The sequence below is a fragment of the Perognathus longimembris genome, chromosome 6 (genome assembly GCF_023159225.1).
Source record: "Perognathus longimembris pacificus isolate PPM17 chromosome 6, ASM2315922v1, whole genome shotgun sequence".
NCBI lineage: Eukaryota > Metazoa > Chordata > Mammalia > Rodentia > Heteromyidae > Perognathus > Perognathus longimembris.
Genome location: NC_063166.1, coordinates 16,093,661 through 16,120,245, shown reverse-complemented (window position 1 = coordinate 16,120,245; position 26,585 = coordinate 16,093,661). Strand labels below are relative to the sequence as shown.

At 42.4% G+C, this 26,585-nt stretch overlaps 8 non-coding genes across 8 annotated transcripts; 1 reads left to right on the top strand and 7 right to left on the bottom strand.

Annotated features, from left to right (window-relative positions):
* Positions 1 to 269: 269 nt before the first annotated feature.
* On the bottom strand, positions 270 to 342 carry Trnaf-gaa. The gene has a single exon. It is a non-coding gene; the product is annotated as a tRNA-Phe (tRNA).
* A 2,778-nt stretch (positions 343 to 3,120) lies between these two features.
* On the bottom strand, positions 3,121 to 3,192 carry Trnaa-ugc. The gene has a single exon. It is a non-coding gene; the product is annotated as a tRNA-Ala (tRNA).
* Positions 3,193 to 7,895: 4,703 nt separating this feature from the next.
* Trnav-cac lies at positions 7,896 to 7,968 on the bottom strand. Its single transcript has one exon. It is a non-coding gene; the product is annotated as a tRNA-Val (tRNA).
* Positions 7,969 to 9,180: 1,212 nt separating this feature from the next.
* Trnaa-agc lies at positions 9,181 to 9,252 on the bottom strand. Its single transcript has one exon. It is a non-coding gene; the product is annotated as a tRNA-Ala (tRNA).
* Positions 9,253 to 11,199: 1,947 nt separating this feature from the next.
* Trnaa-agc lies at positions 11,200 to 11,271 on the bottom strand. The gene has a single exon. It is a non-coding gene; the product is annotated as a tRNA-Ala (tRNA).
* Positions 11,272 to 13,690: 2,419 nt separating this feature from the next.
* On the bottom strand, positions 13,691 to 13,762 carry Trnaa-agc. The gene has a single exon. It is a non-coding gene; the product is annotated as a tRNA-Ala (tRNA).
* Positions 13,763 to 17,199: 3,437 nt separating this feature from the next.
* Trnar-ccg lies at positions 17,200 to 17,272 on the top strand. Its single transcript has one exon. It is a non-coding gene; the product is annotated as a tRNA-Arg (tRNA).
* A 2,723-nt stretch (positions 17,273 to 19,995) lies between these two features.
* On the bottom strand, positions 19,996 to 20,101 carry Trnal-caa. The gene is made up of 2 exons: positions 20,064 to 20,101; positions 19,996 to 20,041 (listed from the first exon to the last, which is right to left on the bottom strand). It is a non-coding gene; the product is annotated as a tRNA-Leu (tRNA).
* Positions 20,102 to 26,585: the final 6,484 nt, after the last annotated feature.

The following is a 26,585-nucleotide window of genomic DNA, read 5'->3' as shown; positions in this document are numbered from 1 at the left end:
AAATCTATTATTTAAGGTCATTTTAATTAAGACAATTTTAAGTTATAAATTCTCAACATAAAGTTTAGAGATCATTTTTTTTTAATTTGCACAGCATTAAAATTCATTCGCAATTGCTGGATGGAGATTCGAGGAAAGCAAGACACACACATTACGCAGGTCCCCATTGCTCAAGGCCCATGCTCCATTGTCCTACCAAATAGCAATTATAAAACACAAATTGTAAAATATAGTTTGTAGGGTTGACAGGGATCAACTGAAACAAAACCTGCCGAGACCCGGGATCGAACCAGGGACCTTTAGATCTTCAGTCTAACGCTCTCCCAACTGAGCTATCTCGGCCACCCACAGGGGACGCTTTTGTGTAAGAGAGAGAGATAGTAACTGGGTGCCATGGCTCACGTCTATAATCCCAATTACTCAGAGATCCGAGGATCACAGTAGGAAGACAGCCTGGGCAGTCTGTGAGAAAAGGTCAGAAGTGGAGCTGTGACTCAGGTAATGGAGCACTAGCCTTAAGCAAAATAAGTCAAAGACAGTATCCAGGGAGCGGGGGTGGGGGTGGGGGGAGAGAGAGAGAGAGACAGAGAGAGAGAGAGACAGAGAGAGAGAGAGAGAGAGAGAGAGAGAGGAGGGGGAGGGGGAGAGGAGAGGGAGGGGGAGGAGGAGAGGAGGGAAGGGAGGAAAGGAAGGAAAGGAAAGGAAAGGAAAGGAAAGGAAAGGAAAGGAAAGAAGGGAAAGAGAGAGAAAGAAAGAAATGCATGTGCATATTTTTTACCCAGGAGAGCTAATCCTATAGACACAGCAGTGTGAAAACTTAGGGTGCTATAAATAAAAATTTCCAGATCCTACTACCTCTCGGGGAAAAGAATTTTTTTTTTTTTGAAAGCAAACCAAATGCCTTAAACATGAAACTTTTCATTAACCTATATTGCATACCTGTAAGTGAACAGAGTCGCTTGTTTCTCAGTTGGGAATTTGAAAAAGAGGAAACATAAGGAAAGCCACACCACAAACCTGCATTAACTTTGAAAACAAAGTGTTGCATATTCTCTGTGATGTGGACATTTGGCTTTTGATAAATTCAATTACTAGGGAAATCTTAATGCCAACTGTCTGCTTATCTTTTCCCTTTCTTTCCACTGTATTTAAAAATATTGGGATACAGATACTTAATACCAGATGCTCAACACAAACTCCTGTAGGCAGGAGACTTTGTCAATAAGCCAGTCAATCATGGGAGAAGTCAGCAATATCAGTGTAATTGCTTGCTTTAAGGGGTTCAATCTCAACAATATTTAGGGTATAATTGAGGGTTCTGTAAAATTAGGGTAAAATTAGCTGTTCTGTAGATGACATCTCAATTGTTCTAAAAGTGGTCTTGGTCATATGTCTAAAACACACACTATACCAGGTAGTTTAGTGCAAGGATCATTCAAGTTTGACTTCAGACTGGAAAGAAAATACACATGCTGTGTGCCAGTCAGTGGGATCTGTCATTACAACGCCCCCACTGTGACATATACCAGATGGTTCCCTTTACTGGTTGAAGATGGAAGTATTAAGACACATAGTATAATGGAATTTGAACAAAAGACTTTTTAAAAAACAAATCAAGCTTGTAGTCCAAAAGGAAACTTCCTTTTATTATTTTTTAAATAAATTCTTCTCCCTGCTTGGAGCATAGGGCCACACACATGCCTGATTGTATTCAGTCCAGACAACCTGCAGCATACCATTTTAATACGTAACCTTTCTAGAATCTGAAAAAGAAGATATCTGACCGATGGGGTGGTATTGGGGAAGAACTGTCAGAACCAGAATGTTCGGGTCATGATGTGGTCATCTGTCAGTCTTTACCTCTTCTGTTAAGCTCTGAGGTTTTCCCCAATGTACTTATGTGGGTATCTCATTTGATCGTTGTAACATATCATTTTGCAGAGTCATTGTTGGACTCATTTAAGCATTTGGAAAAGACAATTTATGGATGTTTTAGGAATTGCACTATTTCTCCATTGAGTCAAAAAGTGAGAAGGTTCTAAATATTGTAAGAGGCCTATGAACTATGACAGAAATCCAGTGAGAATAGAGCACCACGTGATTGAAGCATGTAAACATGCTTCTTCAAATAGGGACATCATTTTGCTGTTGATAGGAATTTCCAGACAGTGTTTTATAGTAAGATTAAAAGCGGTGGGAGGGAAAAATGGAGTAATTGAGGAAATGTCGGAACACGAATCCTGGGCCATCCATTGAGAATACCTTGCTTATACTCACTGCTTCTACTTTGGTGTTGGAAGGCCTCTCGTTCCCTTGTCAGTGCCCGCCCTGCGACCTGCTCCTCTGACAAGACGCGCGATCCACAGCAGTCCAGGGTGGTTTGGTTTTGTTTGCTCGTGAAAGATGTTTGAGACATGGTCTCATTTGGTAACCCCAACTGGCCTCAAGCTCCCCGCCCCCTGCTCAGTCTTCTAGAGTGCTGAACTTGTAGACGTAAACCAGGCTCGCAGCCATCGAAGACTCATTGCTGGATCCAGCTATTCATGATGCTCTCTGCAGAGATCCATAGAGACTGGGGGAGAAATCGGTGGCCTCTCTCTCTCTCTCGCTCTCGCTCTCTCTGTGTGTGTGTGTGTGTGTGTGTGTGTGTGTGTGTGTGTGTGTGTGTGTATGTGTCTGTCTGTCTGTCTCTGTCTCTCTATTGTGTGTGTCCTTTGCAGGAGAGAGGTTGTGGGTCGACACAATGCCCCCCGCCCCATCCTCTCTTCTTGTCTTTCCTCTCTTTAATAATGAGGCAAAACGGGGGTCTGCGTGCACTGCCTGTGGATGCGCAGGCTTTTGATCCAGTTCAAGACACCCACCCCGCACCCCACACTCCCCCACCCCCGTGGAAACCCGCTCCGGTCCCACCCGCCTCCTTTTTGTCTTCTCCCTGCGGAAAGACATCTCTTTAGGAGACGTGGACACTCACAGGAGAGTTGGGAGGGGGAGATTCAAGACAACCCGTTGTGTTGTTTTTACCACATGTATGTGGGGATAGAACAGACAAAAATTAGGAGGGCTAAATCTGTGTCTCTTAAAGGAATAAATTAGAAGAGGACGTCTGAACAAAAAGGCACGTGGAGGTGCCGGGGATCGAACCCGGGGCCTCATACATGCAAAGCATGCGCTCTACCACTGAGCTACACCCCCTTCGTTGCGTCAGCTGGGTCAGTACTTGCCTAGAAATAAGTGCTGTATTGCGGAAACGGGATTCCCGAGCCTCGCTGGTTAGTATCTATCCAAGGGCCAGAGGTGATTGATGCTTGAGAGCTTTGGGCTGGGAATGGAGGGCAGTCGATTGCAAACGTGTATTTGACAACCTCGAGACATTTCGAGCTATGGCTTGAAAACAGCTGAAAGGAATTGTGAAGAGTCTCCCACGGCGCTTGGCAAGAAATCAAGTTCTCCATTCTTCTGATTTCTTCCATATGATCCCTTAGCCTGAGACACGGAGCAATTGAAAGTTTGCTTTGTCCTGCTTAAAAGGCTTCATAGTTGTGGTGTGTCCAGTGGGAATGTTAAGGACCAGATTTGATGGAAACCAAACCTGAGAGTAAGGTACTTTGCATTTTCTAATCTGTTCACCCAGATTCGTTTATCTAGTTAAAAAGGCCCCGCTTGTAGTATTTAAGAGAAATTCAGAAGGCATGAACACAACAAATACTTAAAGGATAAAGAAAAGGTTTAATTATGAGCAAGGAGAATAAAGGCAGGATTTAATGGATGAAGGAACAAAAGTGATGGAGGTGTTTATTTAGAAAAACATACAGGTCAAAACCTCACAGAAGGGAAAAGGAGTGATTTGAACAACTTTCTGAAACAGGAGGAAGATTGAATGGTGAATACCTACAAGCTACCTGAGCTAGACTTCTTATGTTAAATCACCATAGCTATGGAGTGCCCTTATGAAGGTGCTACACAGCAAAGTCAGGCACCAGTGTCTAGGGATATATGAAGAATTTGTAGGCATCAATACATGACAATGCATTGACTCAAAATTGGTGCTTTGAGACTTGACGATCACAAACTTGATATGCACAGGAAAGAGAAGCATTTGCTTAAGCAGTTCTTGAACCCTGGGATTTATCATGAGTACATAATATGCCAAGAAATGGAAAGAAAGCCAGACACCTTATTGCTAGTGGCTATTAGTCTTTTCTTATTCTGGCTTGCCCATATATTTACCAGTGCTTTTATACGAGCCTTTCCCAAGGCTCTTCGTTTAACACTGGTTACTGGAAACTGCCACAGCATGAGTTGTCTGGTGTGCCTGCCCTTTCAATGGGTTCATGGAATTTGGGGACTAAAATAGCATATAATAAGTGAGAAGTTTCGTTGAAGGCATGATTAGAGAACTGTCCAGCACAAAATCTGTGTGTGTATGTGTGTGTGTGTGTGTGTTTGTGGTGTGCATGCTGGACAAGATTATCTTGATTGTTCGATGGTGCAAAAGCATCTTTATGTCATGTTGCATCTGGAGAAAATTGGCTGTGAATTGGTTTCCTAGGAACCTGCAATAAAAAGATAGGCTTTCTTTAAAAAAAAGAAATTTGTTTCGTTTGCTTCACTAAAAAGTTGGAAAAATTAACTATATTTCACTATCTCTAGACTATTTACTGAAAACATTATTGAAACATCTTTTGTATAGAAATTGTAGGATGGGCTTATTTAGCATATCCCTTACTTAGCAAATTCCTCTGAGGAATTAAAGGTTTAATTTTGGAGATAGAACACATTCATCTCCTTTTCAGGAAACCTAAAAATCTGTAAAGCATATTATTAATTGTGTGCTTCCAGCTATGCTATTTGTTAGCCACCTTGGCTACTGAACAGTTGAAACTGCCTACGTCCAAATACAGAAACGCTTTAAGTAATATATATATGTATATATATATATGATCTCAAAGAAAATATTACTGTTTGCTTTTTAATGGGACTGGGGTTTGAACACAGGGCCCATACTAGTTCAGTTGGTGCTCTACCATTTCAGCCATGTAATCAGACAAAGTGATTTTTAAATTGTAAAACATCTCACTATTTTTTTTTTTTTTTGGTGGTAGTAAGGATTGAACCCAGAGCCTTGTTCATGCTAGGCAAGAGCTCTACCACATGAACCATGTCCCTAAGTCCTATAATTTAACATTGGTTACTTGTTGAGGTAATATTTTGGATGGCCCAGGTGAATTTAAATACATTGTTAAACAAATAGAAAACTAGGTTAGTCACAGTGGTTCACACCTGTAATCCTAGCTAGTCAGGCGGCTGAGACCAAGAGGATGAATTAAGGCCAGCCCAGCCAAAATATTCCGGAGACTCCATTTCAACTAATTAAAGAAAAAGGCATGGTGCAGCACACATGTCATCCTGGCTATTTAAGATCTGCAAATAGGAAGGTGACTCTCCAAGCAAAAAATGAGACCCTATTTGAGAAATACTGACAGCCAATAGAGTGGTAGATATGGGGTGGCGTGTGTTCAACTGGCAGAGTGCCTACCTAGCAAGTGCAAGGCCTTGAGTTCAAACCCAAACACCACAAATAAGTAAAACAAGAGGAAAATAAGATCATAGTATGTTATTACTCAAACAACACACACACACACACACACACACACACACACACACACCTGTTAGGATCATAGTAGCCTGCTGGTTAGGAGGCTGAAAGCTGAGGATGGAGGCTCAAAGCTAGCCCAGGCAGCAAAGTTCATGAGACTCTTATCTCCAGTTCATCACAGGAAAAAAAAAATCAGAAATGGTGCTGTGGCTCAAGTGGTAGAGCCATGAGCAAAAGGAGCTCAGGGACAGTGCTCAGGCTGAGTTAAAGCCCCAGGACCAGCAAATAAACAAATACCACCCCCACCCCCCAAAAACACAACAGAGCCATACCCTACACTCTGTTTTACTTTTCAACAACACAGCAAAAAATGAATAGAGGATTATTGGGCATGTTATTTGCACCTTCTTTGTGTTTTTTTTTTTATTTCTCTTCCCATTGAAGAAATCCCAAGAGAACTTGTCTTCCTTGTGCTGATACATTCACTCTGAATGGTACAAAGACCCAGGCATTGGAAATGGGAATTACAATGTGTTTATTTCCAGGATATATATGTAATTTGTTGATACTATTATTAATTTAACTATTTATTTATGCTAGTACTGGGGCATGTACTTAGGGCCTTCTACCACTTTTTCTGTTTACAGAGCCAGGCCTTCACTTCCAAGAAGTGGCTAAGCCTGGGATTTGTCTACCCAGGTTGCTTTCAAACCTTGATTCTCAGATCTCAGCCTCCTGAGGAGCTAGGTTTATAAGTGTGAGCCACCAGCACCTGGAACAAAATACATTTTCAAAACAGAAAAGTAGTAATAGATGGGTAGATATGCCCTAATCAAAGTATGTTATATGAATGTATGAAAATATCACAATGGGTAGATTTTGAAAGATGGTGAATAGCTCTGGCCAATTTCCAAACAACTATGTTTCTACTCCTAAAATATTCCTCCCTATTAGTCCAGCTCCAAGGCAAATAACTTGGGGACATTTTTTCCCCAACCACAAAGAAAGTTCTTGGAACAGAACTTTGTCTTATATCTTCACCCTCACTTTGGGGAGATATTTCAGTCTCAAAGAAAATATTTCAACATTTGTGTTTTACAAAAGTACACTTGCATTCTTGTCTGGAATATGTTGAGAAGTGCTGAAAATGCTAATATAAAATACTCAAACTTTAATTAAAATGGGTAGATTAACATGCACTTCACCAAAAGGGGGTGTGTGTGTCCAAAATAGCTATTAATCAATACAAACGTTTATATCAAGGAAATGTACACTGAAAATACAATAAAGTAACAAGTATGAGTCTCTGGACCAAATGGAATGTTTGCAAATTGCTGATGAGACTATATGATAACTCTAAACTAGGAAAAGTAAATTTGCAAATATAGGCTAAAACTAAACTATAACTTTTGATCCAAGGAAAATTGATGAGCATTTCCCTTGAAAAATATTCACAGGCATGTTTATAATCAAATTAGACTTTCTAAACACATACACACACACACATACACACACAGAAGCACTCAGTGTCCATTAATAGGATAAATTAGTAAATCATGCCACACAGTGTTTATACAAGAAGATACACCATTCACCAGTAGTGGTCAAGAACTCCTGTTAGAAGCAACAATGCAAATTGTATCTAGTTCCTAAGGAATGTTGAATCAAATAATGCATACCCAAATCAGTACCTGTTACTATGGTCTGAATACATCACATCTAAAATTAGGGTGTCCCCAGTGTGTTAATATTAAGAGGTAGAGCTCTTAAGAAGAGATAGGGGCATGAGGGCTCTGTCCTCACGTTGCAGATATTCTCTTTTGTTGCCTTTTCTGTCCTCTGACTACATGTAGAAATAGCAGAAAGAATCTCCTGAGACTCTAGATGCTGGAGCCCTCATCTGAGACTCCTCAGCCTTCAGAACTCTAAGATATTAAACTTACCGGGTTTTTGTTGTTGTTGTTGTTGTTTGTTTGTTTTTTTTTTTTTTTACAAATTATCTGTTCTCAGGTGTTTTGTCACAGTGGCACAAAAGGAAATGCTTCCGTTCATGTTATTGAAACGTGCCTAGGGAGGTACTTAGCGGTAAAGTGTTTTAATATGGCCAGGGCCCTGGACTCAATCCCCGGCACAAAGAGAGAAGGGGAGAGGAAGTTGATCCGTCCATCCATCTATCAAGAAAGAGGAAACCCTTGTGTTAGAACAGAATGAGTCACTCCCACCATCCTTCTTATTGGTGTTTAAATGGGGCCATGTGTTATAGCTTGAGTTGTGGCACCATTCCAAAAGGATAAACTCCTGTTTCCGCTCGGTTTCGAACCGAGGACCTCTCGCGTGTGAGGCGAGCGTGATAACCACTACACTACGGAAACCCTGATCTCCAGGAGCAACTCTCTTGCTCATGATCCGGGGCAGCTAAATAAGATTTGTGAATTTTACTTTGTATAAACCAAGCGTGCATTTAAAATAACAAGAACGTCCACCTTAGATAGAACCCTTAGATGTAGGTACGTCTTAAATCTCTACTAGTTGATTACTTTCTCCCTTCCCCCCTTTTTGGGGCATCAGGGAAGCAAATACTTCTGCAGATGCTCTGCCACCCAGCTACCCACATCCAGTTCACCAAGGTAGGTAGGGTCCTCTTAAGTTGTGGTTTGAAAACTCTGCAACCATAGAAAATCTCTTCCCTCTGTGAGGCCTGAATCTTTCCAGAGACAGAAAACAATATAGATCCACTTTTAGCTTATCCCCAGCAGCCTATCTACCCTACCCCCCACCCAGACACAGACCATATCACACATGTCACACACAGTAGGGTTTTTCCCCCCTGATGTAGAAAAGAGTGATGTTGAAAAGGCTCCATTGACTGATGTTACCTTGTTGGGGGAAATAAGTCAGTTCCACAAAGACAAATACATCTATTCTCTCGGGTGGAGTCTGAGGAGGGAAGACAGGCAGTAAAAGGGGGACAATTAGGGATATGAAAGCACTAGGCGAAAACAAGGAGGGGAAAGGGATAAGGAAAATGTAATAGTTACACATTGTATATGTGGGAACCCTTCAGTTAATTAAAGTACACTGGAGTTACATAAGAAAACAACTTATGGGGGGGAAAAAGAGAAAGGAAAAGAAGAAAGGATTATTTGTAATTAGGAGAATCAAGTTCCTTAATCAAGTTCCTTACTTGTCTTTATGAAAAACAAATGAACTTTCCCCTGGACCCTTGGACCCTATAGTTCAAGCTCTTGTGGTTTCGTACTGGAGGTTTCCCAGCAGATCTGAAGAACTACTAGTTCCCTCTACTAGATTTCAGCTGCTTTTTTCGTCATTCCTCATAAATTTGTAGTTAAATGGTGACTATTAGGCTCTAGGATTTGAGAATCTCTGCCAGAAAATTAAACCCGTTGTTGTTAGAATCCTTTGGAGAGAATAATAGGTGGGGAACGCAGTTACCACCAAATTGTCTGTGGTTCACACCGTCTAATGTGTGACACAAGTTGTGAAAGATAAGAAATAAGAGCCGACAGGAAAGGGAAGATTGTACAGCATTCTTCTTAAAGGACCAGCCAAAGTGAGGAAAACACTGGAGGTACTGGGGATCGAACCCAGGACCTCGTGCATGCTAAGCACGCGCTCTACCACTGAGCTATACCCCCAAAGCACGTCTCAACGTCTCCAAAAACAGGGGTTACTGACCATCTTGAACGATTAGATCAAAATAATGCCCCTTCCTGATTTTAATTCTGTTACTTTTAAGCTACTTACACTATGCCCTTCTCCAGCTTTACAGAGAAGATAACTTATAGAAGAAAGATAACTTAAATGTAGAAAAATAATACCATTCCTGGTTTATAGTCAACTATGAACAAGCCATCCTAAGTTCTTTCCCCTGTCACATTATTACCTGTAGCATGCTTCTATGCTTTAGCGTTTCTCACATACACCATCCTCTTGAGAAGTTTCTGACAATAACTGTCTGTAGTTGACTCTTAGAAATTTATTGCTTTATATGCCTCTCCCATTAAAAGAAAAAAAATTTATTAAAAACAACAACAAAAAGCTCTGGAAGGGTTTCATGGCTGGGTAGTATTATGCCCCAGATTCTAGGTTCAATCCCCACTACTGAGGAAAAATAAATAAATAAATAAAATACAATTTAAAAAAAATCACTCCTTCTTGTGAGTAATTAGTGGTTAGTTTGCAGGTAGGACTTCTCCCTGGGGGGGGGGGGGGGAACAAACAACTTTGGACCACTTTTAAACAAACTGAGGCACCTACTCAGTGAAAACTATTTGTCCTTAGCCTGATCTTTGTGCAAAAACAAAACAAAACAAAAAATACTGCTACCTAAGACTTGGTGCACATGGGTTGCATCTTATACACATTCTTAAAAGTATAGAATGGCAGCTTTGTGTATGTGCAGATTCCTTCCAAAATAGCCAAGTCAAGATCCCTCATTTCCCTAAGATCAGCCCGCTATTGTTACTAGACAGGAAAGGTAAAATAAGACTAATCTGAGATCAAGAACTTATTTACTGATGGTTGTGAAACACAAAAAAGGTGAATGTCCTCCTTGAGTCTTGGAATTCAATGTTTATTGTCCTAGCTTTTGAACTTATGTGCAAGACTCAGAAAGTAAAAATCTATCACTATTTAAAGACCTTTTGTTAATAATAATAATAATTTTTTAAGTCCTTTAAAGTCAGTGGTGGCTAGTGGGAAGGCAGCTCTGAGTTCTGAAAGGATGACAACTTTTCCTATTTAAAATGTGGCAAAGTACAAAGACACTCAACTTCCCAGTTCACATGGGAAGTGAGCACAAGATTTATTGCCCCCCCCCAAAAAAAAGTGCATCTATTTAAAAGAACATAAAAACTTCATCTTCATTCATATATAGTGATTCAGGACGAATGATCAGGAAATTTAAAAAATAAATTCAGCAACACAAATACACATTTTTTTTCTACATAAGATTAGAACGAAACATTAAAACACAGCCACGTACATTGTGCATCCCTTTAAGTCCTGGCATTGGAGCTGGCGCCTCTTCAATTGTCATGCCTGGAGGACTCACCTGGCAGCCCAAATAAAAGGTGCTGGTCACTCTACCGTGGGGCTGAGCTGCCCTTTGACCAAGCTCCCAGGCCACACACGCGGACGACGCGTCTATTCCTTTCCTATAGAGGGCGCAGGCGACTTGGGTAAAATGAAGTCGGTAAACCCTGTGGGGAACTTCTGCGATCTACAGCCCCACGCGCGTCCCGATGGAGCCGTTTAGGCAGCTGCGTGATGCCTCCGGCCGTCCTCCAGGAACATCACTGCCCACCTTGGAAGCTTCCACGTTTTCTACTTGCTCAGCCGTGCAAGCGTGTGACTATTTCAAAAGAAGGCGGAGACAAGCGGGCTGCTGTCCGTCGGGCGCCTCCGCCTTTGTCTTCTGGCGCGGCCGGTCCTTCCCTCTGCTTTGCCAGGGCCGAAGCGCGGGCACCAGCCGGGCAGCGCGGACACCAGGGAGAGACGTTTTCCACGTGAGCACCGGGAATAAGGAATAACGTCGCGAAAGGAGAGGGAGGGGGAGAACAACCGAGCGCGCAGGAAAATATTGGAGGTGCCGGGGATTGAACCCGGGGCCTCGTGCATGCTAAGCACGCGCTCTACCACTGAGCTACACCCCCGCGACAGGGCCAGGCTCTCGGGAATATATTCAAGGCAGAAAACTGCTTTTTGAGTGGTTTCATTTTGGTGTTTTTTGTGTTATCAATCTAGGTCCTGTAGCCTGCCTTGCGGAGAACCAAGTCCTTGACCTTCTGGATGCAAAGTCCCTCTGCGCCTACTACTGGGGTCTTCCTACTCTGTCATGCTGCAGTTATTTTATCTCTCTGACGCCACTCACACATGAAAACACACACAAAGAACATTTTCTCTCCAGTCCTTACTCTCCCACGGTGACCCCGCTTCTTAAAGAGCCACAAAGAACCACAAAGTATAACGTAGGGCAAGAACAATACGTAAATAGATATCAGATCCCAGGTGAGGAGAGAGGACGGGGCAGATGCAGAGCTGTTCTGCAGCTCCTCTGAGGAAAAGACAGAGAGAGAGAGAGAGAGAGAGAGACAGACAGACAGACAGACAGACAGACAGACAGACAGAGAGACAGAGAGAGATTCCAATTCACTTTATAAAATAAATGTAATATTTATCACAAACTTTCTGTTTGTTCAGAAAATGAAATGGAAAACTACAGGTTAATTTCACATACGAAATTGAATACCTAGATCTTAAAGGAAATAGAGAATAGAATTCAATCACACATTAAAAATAATCACCAGGATGTCCTGGTAATGGGGTTTATTCCAAAATTGCAATGATCATTCACTATCAGGAAAGACGTAACAGTATCAACTGGATAAATAGAAAGAGTACAACTACACATGAGCCCAGGCGCTGGTAATTGAAGCTACTCAGGAGGTTCAGATCTGAGGATCACAATTAGAAGCCATCCAGGGGCAAAAAAGCCCATGAATCACTATGTCCAGTTAAACACAAATGAATAAGTAAATACAGAAATACATACATATATAAATAAATAAAGCCAGACGTGGAGCTGAGCAAAAGAGCTCAGGGACAGTGTCCAGGCTAAAAAACAAAAGCAAAACAAACGAACAAACAAAAAACCAAAGAACAGAAAACATGTCCATGATTGTCTCCACAGATGCAAAAAAGGTAAAACCCAAAACGCATGTACATTTTAATTAGCACACCTTCATCTTACAATGGGTAACATTTGATGGTAACATTTGCATTCATGCATAGCATGTATTCCAAATAACATCACTCTTCCTTACTTCTTCTACCTTCCTAAAACAATTTCAACAAGTTTTATTGGTCTATTGTCACCAATGCAAACAAACAACTTGGACAATATCTATCCTTATTTAAGCTCCTTACTAACTCATCCATTCTGGCTGGCACTCATCCATGATATCCTCCCTCAACAGAGCCTATGTACTTTCCTGTCATTCTTTTTTTTTTAAGTGTATATTAATTGCACCTTACCTGATACTTTAAATTTTACTCTAAGTGGAGCCAGGAACAGTAACACCGAATGAAAAAGAAATGGACGCGGAGTGTCAAAACGGAGGGACGAGAGGGGAAACGGGGTGGGGAACTCGGAGGAAGTTGCAGTGGGGAGAGCACAGGGGAGGGGTCAGTAGCAAGTTTTTCCTGTCATTAAGGAACTGTTCAACAAACTAAAGACAGTAAACAGAATTTCCTCTGGATCTTGCGGGCCGTATTTCTTGTTCTTCCATAAAGGGGACACACATAACCAGTGTGATTGGGTTTGTTAAGTAGTTGGTGCATTGCTTGTTTGGGGGAGGGAGGAGAGTTGGTGGGTTTGTTAAGTGGGTGCATTGCTTGTTTGGGGGAGAGGGGAGGGTTGGTGGGTAGAGCCTTGAATCCTGGCCAAATCCATGCCTACAGTCGGGGTTGGGCCATCTGTTTCCTGTCTGTGATCACAGCCACCACCCCCCCTCCGCCCATCCCCTGGGAGTGCTAAGCCCCTAGAGCACAAGCGCATCTATACTGTTATGCCAAGTCGCGAAACCACCACCAAGAAGACCACCGAGACTCAGACATTCCAAAATGCAATAGCAAGGCAAGACTTTATTCAAAGGGGGCCACGGCCCGGGCCTTGTCCTACCCACCGACACAGCGGAGGTTAGGAGGCAGCCTCGAGCTGCGATTACACAGAGCTTATAAAGGCAAAAAACAAAGTTACAGCAATCAGGTGTTCAAGCAAGCAAGATTAGGACACAGGTACAAATCTGATTGGCTCAGGGTTCGAGGCATTCTAGGGGCAGTTAGAGTTAAGCATTCCCAGGCGGTTAGCGTTCTTGACCGGCTGGGCCCTAATAAGCTTGCCCTGGGTTTGCTCAGACAACAAAACGGGGGCTGCCTGAAAATGGGGTTTACTTCAACTTCTTCATTCCCCCTTCAATACTAAAAGCAAAAGATACTGAGTGGTTTGCTTCCCTTAACTTCCAAGTGAGTTAGAACAGCTAAGAGGACGAAAAAGCAAAAAAAAGAAAAAAGTGGAGGTGCCGGGGATTGAACCCGGGGCCTCGTGCATGCTAAGCACGCGCTCTACCACTGAGCTACACCCCCTCGTGATCAAAAGGGCCTCCAAATTCTTCTATGACCTGCTACAACCGGTAGACTGTGGTCCACGCGGCCAAATTCGTATTTTCAATAAACACTGCCTCTGGCTACTGAAGGAAAAGGGAACACCGTATTGAAAGTCTATGGCTCCGGGATCCGCCGCGGGCTCAGCCCGTCTGGGTGGTCACCTTCTGGGTAGGGGGATAAGAGGTTGCGCGGCTTGGTCACCCCAAGGAGAAGGCTGAGATGGTGATCTCTGCTTTTTAAATGGGGGAAGGTGATTTTAAAAAATAATAATAAACAAAGAAAAAAGTTTTTAAACGCGGCCGTGGGGATTGGGGCACATTGGGATGGAAGATGGGGTGGGGCGGGCGGGGGGAGGGAACTGCAGATCGGCTGCCGCCCCCCAGCAGGGAGGGCTCCAGGAAGGTACCAAGCTCCATCAGGGGTCCGAGCACCCGCGCGGACTGCGTGCGTCTCCCCCGGCTCGGAGGCTCGGGTGCTGGGAACCACCGAGACGCGTGGGGAAGAGCGGCGCATGGCCCGCCCGCGGTTACGGCGCCCCCTTCCGGAGATCCAAGAAAAGCTCTTTTTTTCTTTTTCGTTCATTCATTCTTTCATCTGCTTCTGCAGGCTTCATCTGCAAATAGGATTGTCGTTGTAAATTTCTGCGCCGATTCCAGGGGCTTTTGACACCCCACCCGCCCAACTTGGTGCAAACCCCGGCACTTCTGACCGTTCGCCCAACTTTGGTACAGTGGTCACCTCGGGCTTTTTGGAGTAGACCTTAAATCTTTGCTAAGTTTTCTTCTGAGTCTCACCTGTTTGCGTTTTGGAAATGTGAGGAAGACATTGCCTCTCCTTTGATTTTTTGTTTCCCCATTTGCAATTCTGGTCCTGAGGCCACTCCCATCAGCCTGAGCCAGCTGAGATAGAAAATGAGATGAAATGAATGGCCCACTGGAGACTCTCAGACCTAAAGAGGCTGATACTGTTTAAGCGGGTTTAAAAACAGTATTCCGCTTTATTCATGGAGGAAACACCAGGGAGGTCTCTCTCTGGCCTTCTCTGTTCCTTTTTGAAGCAGCCATAAAACCTAGCGGTCCTTCTACATAAAGTAAGATCTCTAGAGATTTGTTTCCTAAGAGGTCTTCCCTAGGCCAGGAGGAAAGGGATGATCCGATGCCAAGAAGAATCTGAGCCAACAGGCCTGGCTGAGCTTTTCTCTGCATAATACCACTTGCTAATGTGCACTTTATTCATTCCTCCTTCTACAAGACCGTCCACTTTCTTCATCAAATCTAAACATAAGAAGACAGTTTCCCCAGTTCCTTAGGGGTCTTCATTTCTGAAGACACCTGTCATACACACACACACACACACACACACACATCTTTACACTAAATTTGTATGTCACTTTTCCTTTTGTTTTTAAAGCAAGATCTTGCTATGTAACCTAAGCTGGCCTAGAACTCCTTCTTCCTGCTTCCAACAGCTAAGCTGTTAGGTTATAGACATGCCCCACCAGGCCTGGCTTGATGTGTCTTTTGCAGCTAAGCTGGGCTTAGTAAAGAGTGATTTTTAATTTTCTCCTCTACACCTTCTGCTAAATGCATTCTAGAAAACACTGGAGGAGTTCCCCCCATGGATAAGTTACCTGAGAAACATAATAAAAACGATTCTTTCCTGGCATCATTCTGGAATCTCTGAAAGAGGGCTTGGGAATCTTGGGCTATTGAATTCTATCCTGTGAGCTTAGAAACAAATGAGCCTGAAATTTTCTCAATGATCTCTCTATTTCCCTTCAGAATATCCATGGATCTCCATTGCCTCTGGGCTTCCTCCATGTACTAGAGAATAAGGAAGGCCCCATGCTCTATAGTGTGGAAGCAGAAAGTAATGGTCCTTATAGTCCTTCCTGTCACAAAATGTTGGGTGTCAGAATCATGAGCAGTCTGATGAGACACCAGTTGAAAACATTATCCCCAGATTGTCTACATTGAAGCACCTTAAGCAGAGTTTGTACTCTGAGGCACAAATTTCTATCCACATGTACACAAATTAATGTCATCCTCTTGCAGAGGAAAAGTTCCTGAAACTTGCTGGGTCTAAATTATTTGCTGCATTGATTGTATCACAGCTTTTAGAACCAAAGTTAAGCTGTTTTGCTAAAATGATTTGGCACATTTTTGCCTCTTTTTGTGCTCAGGAGTTTATAGCTCTCTAAGTGGCAGGGAAACGCATGTTATTATTTGATATTTTGTGCTTATTCTGAGATATCCCCCACTCCACTCTGTGGTTACTCCTTGACTAATAATTTTAGGGTCTAGCCCTTAGTGAGGGTTAAAATCCATAGTAGACACGTTTAAAATGTTAACTGCAAAGTTCAGCAATAATGAAGCTCATCTTCACCTTTTAAAATACTATAGAATGGGGAGGAGGGGAGGTAGGAGAAAATGAGGGAGGAGGGCAAGTTTGATAAGAAATAATACTCACTGCCTTATGTATGAAACTGTAACCCCTTTGTGCACCACTTTGACAATAAATAAATCAATTTTTAAAAATACTGTAGAAGAAAATACTGAGAGAAAAACAAAATGGAAGACGTTGATGAGGAAAAGCTGTGGGCAAAAGTGTAGGGTGCAGGAGGGAATGAATTTTGCTCTGATTTCCTTTTGTTTAAAATGAAAACTATGTAAATGGTGGTTGTACGGCTTTACTTCTAGGGCTGGATGTGGCACATCTTTCTAAGCTGCAATCCACATTTGGTGACCACAGGACTCTACCCCACAAAAGTATTGCTCTGTGAACTAAACCATAGTGCGTTACTACTGGATACCTTCTGGTCAAGACCAAGTCAAACATGAGAAGTCTCCAAGCCAAGCACAGAAATTATTCAAGTTCCATGGAAGTCTCTAAAAAGAGTCCATTCGTTCCATTGTTTAAAAACCCATAGTACCTGTTAGTATTATAACAATAGTATTCATTAGTATTATAACTTCTTTATTTTCCAGTCTTGGGTTAATCTTGCTTTTTCCAGCCAAACAATCTCTGACGTTTCCATAGTATATTCCTTCCAGAATCCTACCTTCCAAGAATCAGGATGCGTGTGTCTCTCTCTTCTGTCTTCTTTTCTGAACCTTTGTGTGACAATGGCACCTTGAGCTTTGGCCTGAAAATATTCCTCTTTTCTCTCAAGACATTGCCTAATCCAAGACTTCAACAGGTTCAAATTTAAACAATTATCTAATTAATACTTTAATAGCGTCAGAGATCTTAGTTTTAGACGGTTCTGTAAATGGTTAACTTTAAGTAAATTTTAATTACGGATAATTTTTTTTTTTTTAAATCAAGCCAGATGTTCACTACCAGCGTTGGAAAGCCCCTCCCCCACCTTTGTTACATTTGTTTGGGTCTTACGTGAGCCCACTTTCTTGTCGCTTGGCCGCGTGGCCTAATGGATAAGGCGTCTGATTCCGGATCAGAAGATTGAGGGTTCGAGTCCCTTCGTGGTCGGTAGACTTTTTTCTTGTCTGATCATCAAAGAAAATTTGGAAGATACTCAAATTTTTATCTACAGCATCGTCCTTATCCTTCTGGTTATTGCTACTGTTTCACAAAACAGTTTGAACAATTATTTAACCAATGCATATGAAATTCCTGCTGGGTGACAAGTGCTTTACAAGGGAGCAAGACGGAAAAGAAAAATAGCGTCTGTCTGAAGGGAATTTCCTTTATACTGCATTGGTAAAAATATGATTAATACTGCGAAGAAAAGAAAATGGTGGGAAAAAGGATTTAAAGTCCTAAGTTTTGCTTCGAGTCCTATGAAAAGAAATAAGCAAGAGGCTGAGATTATTATTAATAATAATAATAATAAAGACCAGCAGCTCAAGTGTAGCGCATTGATAGTGCCCCTCTCTGAGGCCCTAGGTTTGATGCCTAAAACCTAAAAGCCAGCCATTCCTAGACTTGACAACAACAGAGGTTAGCGTTCATTGAATACATACATTAAATGCATGTTTCTATATAATACCATGAGACATTTATTAGTATTCCTATTTTAGAGAGGTAGAAACTGAAGCTTTAAAACACACACTTATTTACTTTGTACAAAGCTATACAATAATGGGGAAATCTGAAAAGTAAGCCAGCATATATTATTTTAGGGATCACAGGTTCAATGATTAAATCAAAGGTTTGTGGAGATGTGGGTATAGTTTAATGACAAAACACTAGCTCCTTGATCTGATCCCAGAACTAAAGTCAATCAATCAATCAATGGATTTTTTGCCTATGAGTGTGATGTGTGTGTGTCTACATATATATTTACAGAAAACTGCCAATTTAATAATTTAAGTGCAAAAATGGTATTTGCCAGATATCATGGCTCACAACTGTAATCCAAGCCACTCAGGAAGTTGAGATCTGGAAGGAAAGTCTGAGTGAGTGAGCCTATCTCCAAAATAACAGCAAGAAGTGGGACTGGACTGTTAACTCTTCTGTGCATCACTTTTATAATAAAAATAAATGTTAAAAAAATTGGTCTGGAGTTTCAGTGTTAGGATGCCAGTTGGGTAAATGTCAGGATCTGAGCTCAAACCCAAGTACTGGTGAAAAAAATATTTTTAATATATAATATCATTAATTACTCACATAGAGTTGAACAACCATCACAACAATTTAGTTAAGCAATTACTCCTAATTCCTTTGGCTCTGTTCAACCATCACCCCATCTATTTTCCATCTTTATAAAATTGTCTATTCTAGATGTTCCATATAAGAGGAATTATACAATACTTGTTCTTTTGTGTCAGGACTATCTCATTCAGCAAAATGTTTTTAAGATTCATGCCTGTTGTAACATGCACTAAAATTTCATTCCCAGTAATGCTTAGATTATATGAGGAATTAAGATCCAACTTTACAAAAATTTAAAGAAAAAGAGTACTGGACTACAAAGTCAATGGCACTATCAGAATAGGATTTATGGTTACCCAAATCATATCTTATCTAAGAAAGTTACTTGTTCTGGACACACAGGGACATTTTAATATATAATCTCATTGTATTCTGTTTGGGTGCATGTAGTAGCTCTACTGGACCAAGGGAAAAAAACAGTTCTGAGAATGGTCAGAACACAGCAGCCAACACACTTTCAAAACCAAGGCATTCTTAATTGCCTACAACTTTCTCAGGAAATATTCTCTTTCTTGCTCCCATTCTGTGGGGTCACAGGGGTAGTTGTGGGTAGCTCCCCCCACTGCTTCTGAGGTACTAATTGTAATGATTCCGGATCAAGTTCATCCTCTCCTCCCTCATCTTCTCTCCTCCTTCTAAAACAATTGCCAACAGGTTCTGTTCCTCTATCATGTATAAATACAGTGATTGAACCGTAATCACCCTCCTTCAACCCTCCCCACCAGCCTTCCCGCTGGCACTTGTGCCCCCACACCACCACCTGGGTTGATTTTCTTGTGATTCATCGCGAGCACTGCTAACATTTATTTATTTAACTATTATTTCAACTTGTGTCATAGTCTGCCTAATACTGGCAATTACATACTCAGTGCCTTTTAGAGGCTCTCTTGCACCGTTATATATTCAAGGTGGCTCTTAAAACGCTCTGTTTTGATCCACAAAACCCAGAGCATAATTAAGGCAACGTCAAATCACAAGCCTGCAGTAAAGTTTACAAGCCCTCCGCCATTATATGATTAATATTTTATTCAAAAGTGTGTTTGGTCTTTTTGTTGTTTGGGTGGGGGGCGGGAGGGGGGCTCCCGAGGTTCAAACCCGGACCTTGGCACCGGGGGAAGGAAGCACTCCATCCCGGAGCTACAGCCGCAGCTGCAAACAGCACTCGGTTTTGACTGAGGAAACCAAACAATCATCGGATGCCAGTGCGAATGTGCACGCGCGTGATTCGCATAGGAAATACGTGAAAAAAGCAGGAAGGAATCCCAGTGGCTCCTCACGCCTTCCCAAGACCAGATCCCCTTTAGGAATCCACAGCCTCTTTGTCCCACATCTCGCGGTTTCTTAAGCAGATCGCGATGCTTCCGCTTCTATCTTTTCCCTGTCGACAGTTCTATGAGAGAACTGTCAGTCTCTGAAAAAAATAAAAATAACAAAATATATAGGTACATATGGATCTATAGATGCAGCCGAACACTTGGTTATGACAGTGCTGGAATCAATGTTCTAAAACTAAAGGTAGAAAAAGGAAAAAAAAGTCGTGTCAGAAGTGGGATTCGAACCCACGCCTCCATTCGGAGACCAGAATCCCCAAAGCAGGGAAGCGGAGCTTGAGTCTGGCGCCTTAGACCACTCGGCCATCCTGACACACTGCGGAGCCGGGGAGATTTTTCCCCTAACGTAGATAGCAGGCGAGAACCTTTTCTGTGACGTGTAGGATCGTGTCAGGGCTGCCGGGTTGGCTGTGAAACACACACCACGCCGCCGCTCGCGGATCGAAAAGACGAGAAACTCTGCGAAAGCAAAAAGAAACAGAGAAAGGACGATGCACAGAATTAGATACAAGCGTGTCATGAAACGGCAGGCCCGAGTCTTACACAATCTTCTCCATGTGCACCACGGCCTGCTCACACGTCCCACACTTAAGATTTGGGGAAGGAAAGGAAAGTGAAAGAATATCTTTTGCCTGGGTGGCTGGTTCAGGTTTTTTCCGGTTGAACTTTTAAACGTTGTCAGCTTGCTCCTAGGAAACCAGCCTCCATAACCTGAAAAGATCGAGGTTCGGTCTCTTCGGGTCCCCGGCCATCGGTCCAGGCAATGTCTTTTAAGGAACACTGAACGGGACCGCTGGGCAACCGCACGTAGTCTGTACCCGGACCCTCGGGCTCGCGCATGCGCAGCACCCACCCACTCCATTTTTTTTTCACCCTCTCAGCCATTCCCACTCCCCCTACTCCAAGCCCCACCCCGCCCCAAGCCCCACCCCGCCTCCGCCCCAAGCCCGACCCACTCCAAGCTCCACCCCTTCCCAAGTCCCACCCCCACTCCAAGCCCCACCTCCAATCCAAGCCCCACCCACTCCAAGCTCCACCCCCGCCCCAGCTCCACCTCCACTCCTGCTCCCGGTTGCAACTGCTCGCCAGACACTCCGTGACAGTTTTAAAAGGCCAGTGGCGGGAGAGTCCATATTTTAGTCCGACCCAGAACTTCCCAGTTTTTTCTTAGCTTTGTCCTCTGAGCCTGGAAGGCCTGAGAGGCTGCCTATTTTAACAACATCCTAAGACTACACACAGCAGAAAATGATTCTTCCAAGTCCAGACCCAAAGGCCCTCCAGGGCAGTCAGGACCAGGCAAAGAAGAAATGGACTGTGCTGGAACTCAACTGGCTTTAACTGCTAGGCGTGGGGATAAGTTTAGGGAAGAAAAAGCCCGAAGTGGCGCTATGGCGCCGAGAGCACAAAGAGGCTTAGGGACATGGCCCAGGCCTTGAGTTCAAGCTCCAGGACCAGCAAATAAATGAGTAGATAAACCGGTAGATAGATAATACAAAAATAGTACTGACAAGTTATTATTTTGTGCAGATCCTAAGGCCTGAACTCAGGGCCTAGGCACTGTACCTGAACTTTCTTGTTCAAAGCTAGCGCTCCACCACTTGAGCCACAGCTCCACTTCTAACCTTTTGGTGATTAATTGGATGTAAGAATCTCACTTTCCTGCCGGGCTGATTTGAACAGCTATCCTCAGAGCTCAGCCTTCTGAGTAGCTAGGATTACAGGTGTGAGCCACCAGGCCCAGAGTTAGGTTATTTTTTAATTATCACACACTTGAGTTTTCTTTTCCTGTAAGTACGTTTCCATAAATGTGTTAGATTTCATGTTTTTTTTAATCTTTTTTGTAAAGGGGAAGCAGTATAGTGAACATGGATTTCTCAATCTTCAAGATATGTGCTGGAATTGCAGGCATAAGCTACCACTTCCAGCTTTTAAAATGAACAATGAACATATTATACGCATATACATTTTCTAATAAATAGTTAAGTGGTTTTTTTGAGCATTAAAAAACCTTTAGCATAAGTTTTAGTAATCATTTATCAAACTGGTGTTGAACACTAGGTTGTTTCTAATTTTTCATTTTCATGAATAATGCTGTAGATAAATACTTTCAAACACTAATTTCCTTAGGTTTCGAGAAGGGGATTCACTAAAAGTTTATTGCCTTCCACACCTACCCCAGACCAAAAGAGGGTTTTGTGTTTTGTGTGTGTGTGTGTGTGTGTGTGTATGTGTGTGTGTGTATACCAGTCCCAGGGCTTGAACTACAGCCTGGGCAGTCACTGTCCCTGAGCTTCTTTCTTCTCCAATAAACTACTCAGAAAAAGCTAGAAGTGGCACTGTGGCTCCAAGTGGTGGAGTGCTGCCTTAGGCAAAAGAAGCTCAGGTACAGGCTGGGCACCCGTGGCTCCGACTTGTAATCCTAGCTACTCTGGAGGCCAAGATCTGAGGATTGTGGTTCAAAGACAGCCAGGGCAGGAAAGGCTGTGAGATTCTTATCTCCAATTAACCACCAGAAAACGAAGTGGAGCTGTGGTTCAAATGCTAGAGCACTAGCCTTGAGCTGAAGAGCTCAGGGACAGTTTCCAGGTCCAGAGTTCAAGCCCCACAACTGACCAAAAAAAAAAAAAAAGTTCAGAGACAGTTTCCAGGTCCTGAGTTCAAGGCCCAGGACTGGTGAAAAAAAAAATATTGATGTTGTATATCATTTTACTTAATATTTTAAGGGAGTAACAGCTTCTAATATCAAAGAAGACACTTTTGTTAATGTGATGTTTCTGTAATGGCAGTCAACAAAGAACTCGGGGGAAAACAAAAAACAAAACTCACTCAAGATTTTAATTTCAGGGCTGGGAATATGGCCTAGTGGCAAGAGTGCTTGCCTCTTATACATGAAGCCCTGGGTTCGATTCCCCAGTACCACATATACAGAAAACGGTCAGAAATGGTGCTGTAGCTCAAGTGGCAGAGTGCTAGCCTTGAGCAAAATGAAGCCAGGGACTGTGCTCAGGCCCTGAGTTCAAGGCCCAGGACTGGCAAAAAAAAAAAAAAAAAAGAAGCAAACAAAAAGATTTTAATTTCAATCTAGAAATGAATCTCTCAAGTTTAAGTGCTTAAAATTGAATCCAGGGTTGACCCCTGGTATGTATTCTACCCCTGGGCTACACTCCAAGTCACACTAAATTTATTATATGAGGTCCATACATACATGAAAAAGGTAAGTTAAAAAAGACACAGGAAGAGAGGTAGACTAAGCATATCAACTTCTCACAACTGCTGCACACATACTACCTCCTACAACACAAACTATTCTAGCTTTCTGCAAACCTTTGTTGAGTCCCACGTCCTTTTCACTCCTTCCCAAATGCCTTGTAACTTTTCCAAGGGCAGAAGCCATGTTACCTCGTAGACTCTCCAAATCAGGTTCAGCTGCAGTGCCCGACACTAGTTAATTGTGTATGTGAATCAAAGAATCATTGTTTTTCAGTTGTCAAGAAGAAACAACACACCTACTTGTACCCTAAGAACACTTCTAGGTTTTCCTGAGAGGCATGTATCTTCCATCTGTACTCTTTGGTCTGGATTTGAACCAAACAGGGCTCATTTATCATCAAAGAGCTATTTGTTCTTAATTTCAGAGTGCCTTCAGATGGTTGGCAATTATGACATACATCTCAAACATTCACAGCAGAGACTATTCCGTTTCCCTTTATTTTCTGAGCATGTCTCTTCTAGCCTTCCTCTGCTCTTGAGGAAGATTTGCTCTTCTCTGAACACTGGGCTATACTAGAAAAAAAACAAAAGCAACTAAAGACACGCCTGCATGCATGTGCATGCACTCACGTGCATATGCACAGAAACACACAAATTTTTGTGTGGCAAGAAGCAAATGGGATTTGTTGGGGCTCTAAAGTTTAATTACCAACTGCAGTTGTTCCAAGGAAAAGAAACAGAAAGGTACCCAAAAAATCTTGGGCTCTGTGTTTCCCTTTAGTGGCCCAAGCTTTCTACAGATAACTAAATTTAGAATTATGTGTAAGTTAACTCCATTCAAAATGGAATTTTTAATTAAATTTTAAAATACATGCCTGTGAACCCATACCACCCCAAGAACCACAAGACGATCAGTACACATATCAGCCCCCATCAATACATATATCTGCCTCTGGCCTTTTCCTCTCCCATCCTCCACATTCCAAAGGCAGCTATGGCCTTTTGTTTTTATATTATTAAAAGTTATAGTGTCAATATTTTCCACTTAACAGTAATAAGAACCATCTTCACAGATATGTCCTCATTCAAATCAGAGGCAGCTTTGTTAAATCTGCTGGTTGTGCGTGTGTGTGTGCTGGGAAATGGGGAGTTGACTGTATTAGGGTTTGAACTCAGGGCCTTCTTTATTGAGATTGCTCTAACATTTTGCCCAGACTGGCCTCCCTCGTGAATGGCAATCCTATCCACCTTTGCTTCCTAGCTTGGATTTTAAGTGTGAATCATTGCATCCAGCAGCTTATTTCAATAAAGTACATTAAGATGATGCTTAATGAACAGCTTCTAAAGCAACTAGATCTACTAGGAATAAAGTTGATTCAGTGTGAGAGTCTCTAAGCTAAGTTGGAGACTGGAACAACAAGAAGAGGAATCCATTCCAAGGATACAAAGTGTCCTCTGCTGGCTTTTATTCTTCCACCCTGACCTAATGGACTAGGTCAAAGTGGAGTATGACCTTGTGGGCCTCTTCTCCCATTTTCCAGTTGCAGATCCTCTAGTCTAGACACTGTGATGTGTGGTTCCCTATCAGTTTGAATCTGGTTCTGCTTGCTACCTGTGTACCTTAGATACCACTTGTCTTCCTTATCTGTTTTTCTGTAAAATAAGGACAGCAGGCTCTATTTCATATGGTTGTGTGTGTTAAATAAGTTACTGTGCTTCAAGCTCTTCACTGGAGCCTTGGCTTTAGGTTAGTAGTCCTTAGTACATATGCATCACAGAAATTTAGCATTAGCAAATTTAGCCTCAGGTAAGCCCATTTCTATAGACCTTGATTTTCTCCCCTTAAATCATAATGAATAAACAAAGAATGAAGTTATTGCCACTAAATGATCTCTTTCTTTGGTGCCAGGACTGGGGCTTGAACTCAAGTCCTCCGGCTCTAGCCTGACTTCTTTTTGCTCAAGGCTGGTGCTCTACCAGTAGAGCTGCACCTCTGCTTGCTTACTCCAATGCCTAGAAAGGAGTAAGTATAGTCGTCCACAGAATTGTCTTCTCAGGCCATGTCCAGAAGCAGAAAAGATTCCACCCAATCTTTCCTTTTTGGCTCCATGTGCTTGGACTGTGTTGGTAAGCAAGTTTTGGCCCCTCTAACCAATTCTAGGAAGGGCTACATTATCCCATTGCCAATTAAAATAAACAAGGGCCTCAAAAGAATACTTTCCCAGTAAAACTACAGGTTCAACCAATATAAGACACCCAACCCAACTTTCTCAACAACAGAAAATAGTGATAGGGTGCTGAGAAACTTACCACCTGCTTAGAAGAAAATATTGTTGGCTAGATTGGGAATGTGGGCCTATATTGAAAATCAACACACCCACCACTGCCACTCTCTATCTGTAAACCCAATATTCCCAAGACCTAGAACGGTAGTGTAAAATATCCATATTCACTTTACTTTTAAACAATGAGGCATGTACCCAAAAAAAGATTAAGAACCATCACAGGACTTCCTTAAAGTGATCAGACTTAGCCTTCTAAGTCCAGAGTGTTTCAAGACCCATTGGTGACTGATGGAGCTGTCCTCTAAGGCACACATTTTAGGAAGGCCATTTTCCCCATCCCCCAAAGGAGATAGGGGGAAAAAATGGCAGAAGGCAGTTTAGCACTGGAACATTGTCCCAGAACCCCCTTCCAGCAATGGTGTATGATTACACCTAATCACCACTATGTAATGAAATCTTATAAACAGTGGAGCATGACAGTTATCATATATATATATATATATATATATATATATATATATACACACTTGGCACCAGAAAATACCATTCATTAAAAAAGTAAAATCCTCAGGAAAGATAACAGAGCTGGGCACCAGTAGCTCTTGCTTATAATGCTAGCTACTCAAAAGGCTGAGATCTAAGGATTGTGGTTCAAAGCTAGCCCAAACAGGAAAGACTGAGAATTTTATTTCCAATTAACCACCAGAAAACCAGAAGTGGAGCTGTGGCTCAAAGTGGTACAGGTTGCCTTGAGTGTGAAAGCTAAGGGCCCCGAGTTCAAGTCCCATAACTGCAAAAAAAAAGGGGGGGGGCAAAGAAATATTGATTAGAATATTATCTCTAGCAGAGGTAGGGCTATTTCTCACCTTCATTATAAAATAACTTAAGGGCTGGGGATATGGCCTAGTGGCAAGAGAGGTTGCCTCGTATACATGAGGCCCTGAGTTCAATTCCCCAGCACCACATATACAGAAAAGACCCAGAAGTGGCGCTGTGGCTCAAGTGGCAGAGTGCTAGCCTTGAGCAAAAGGAAGCCAGGGACAGTGCTCAGGCCCTGAGTTCAAGGCCCAGGACTGGCCAAAAAAAATAAAAAATAACTTAAACCAAAACACACCTAGGTCTCATTAATGTAATGTAATTAAAACTATGGGGGGATTGAAGAACCAAGGACATACATTGTTCTGTGATGTGAAGGTGGAATAAAGAGTCATACTGACAAACTTACTAGTTCCATTCTGTTATCAGAAGACCCCTAGTCCAGAAATGATAGTAAAAGCCAGGGGAAGTCAGGCCAAATCAAGA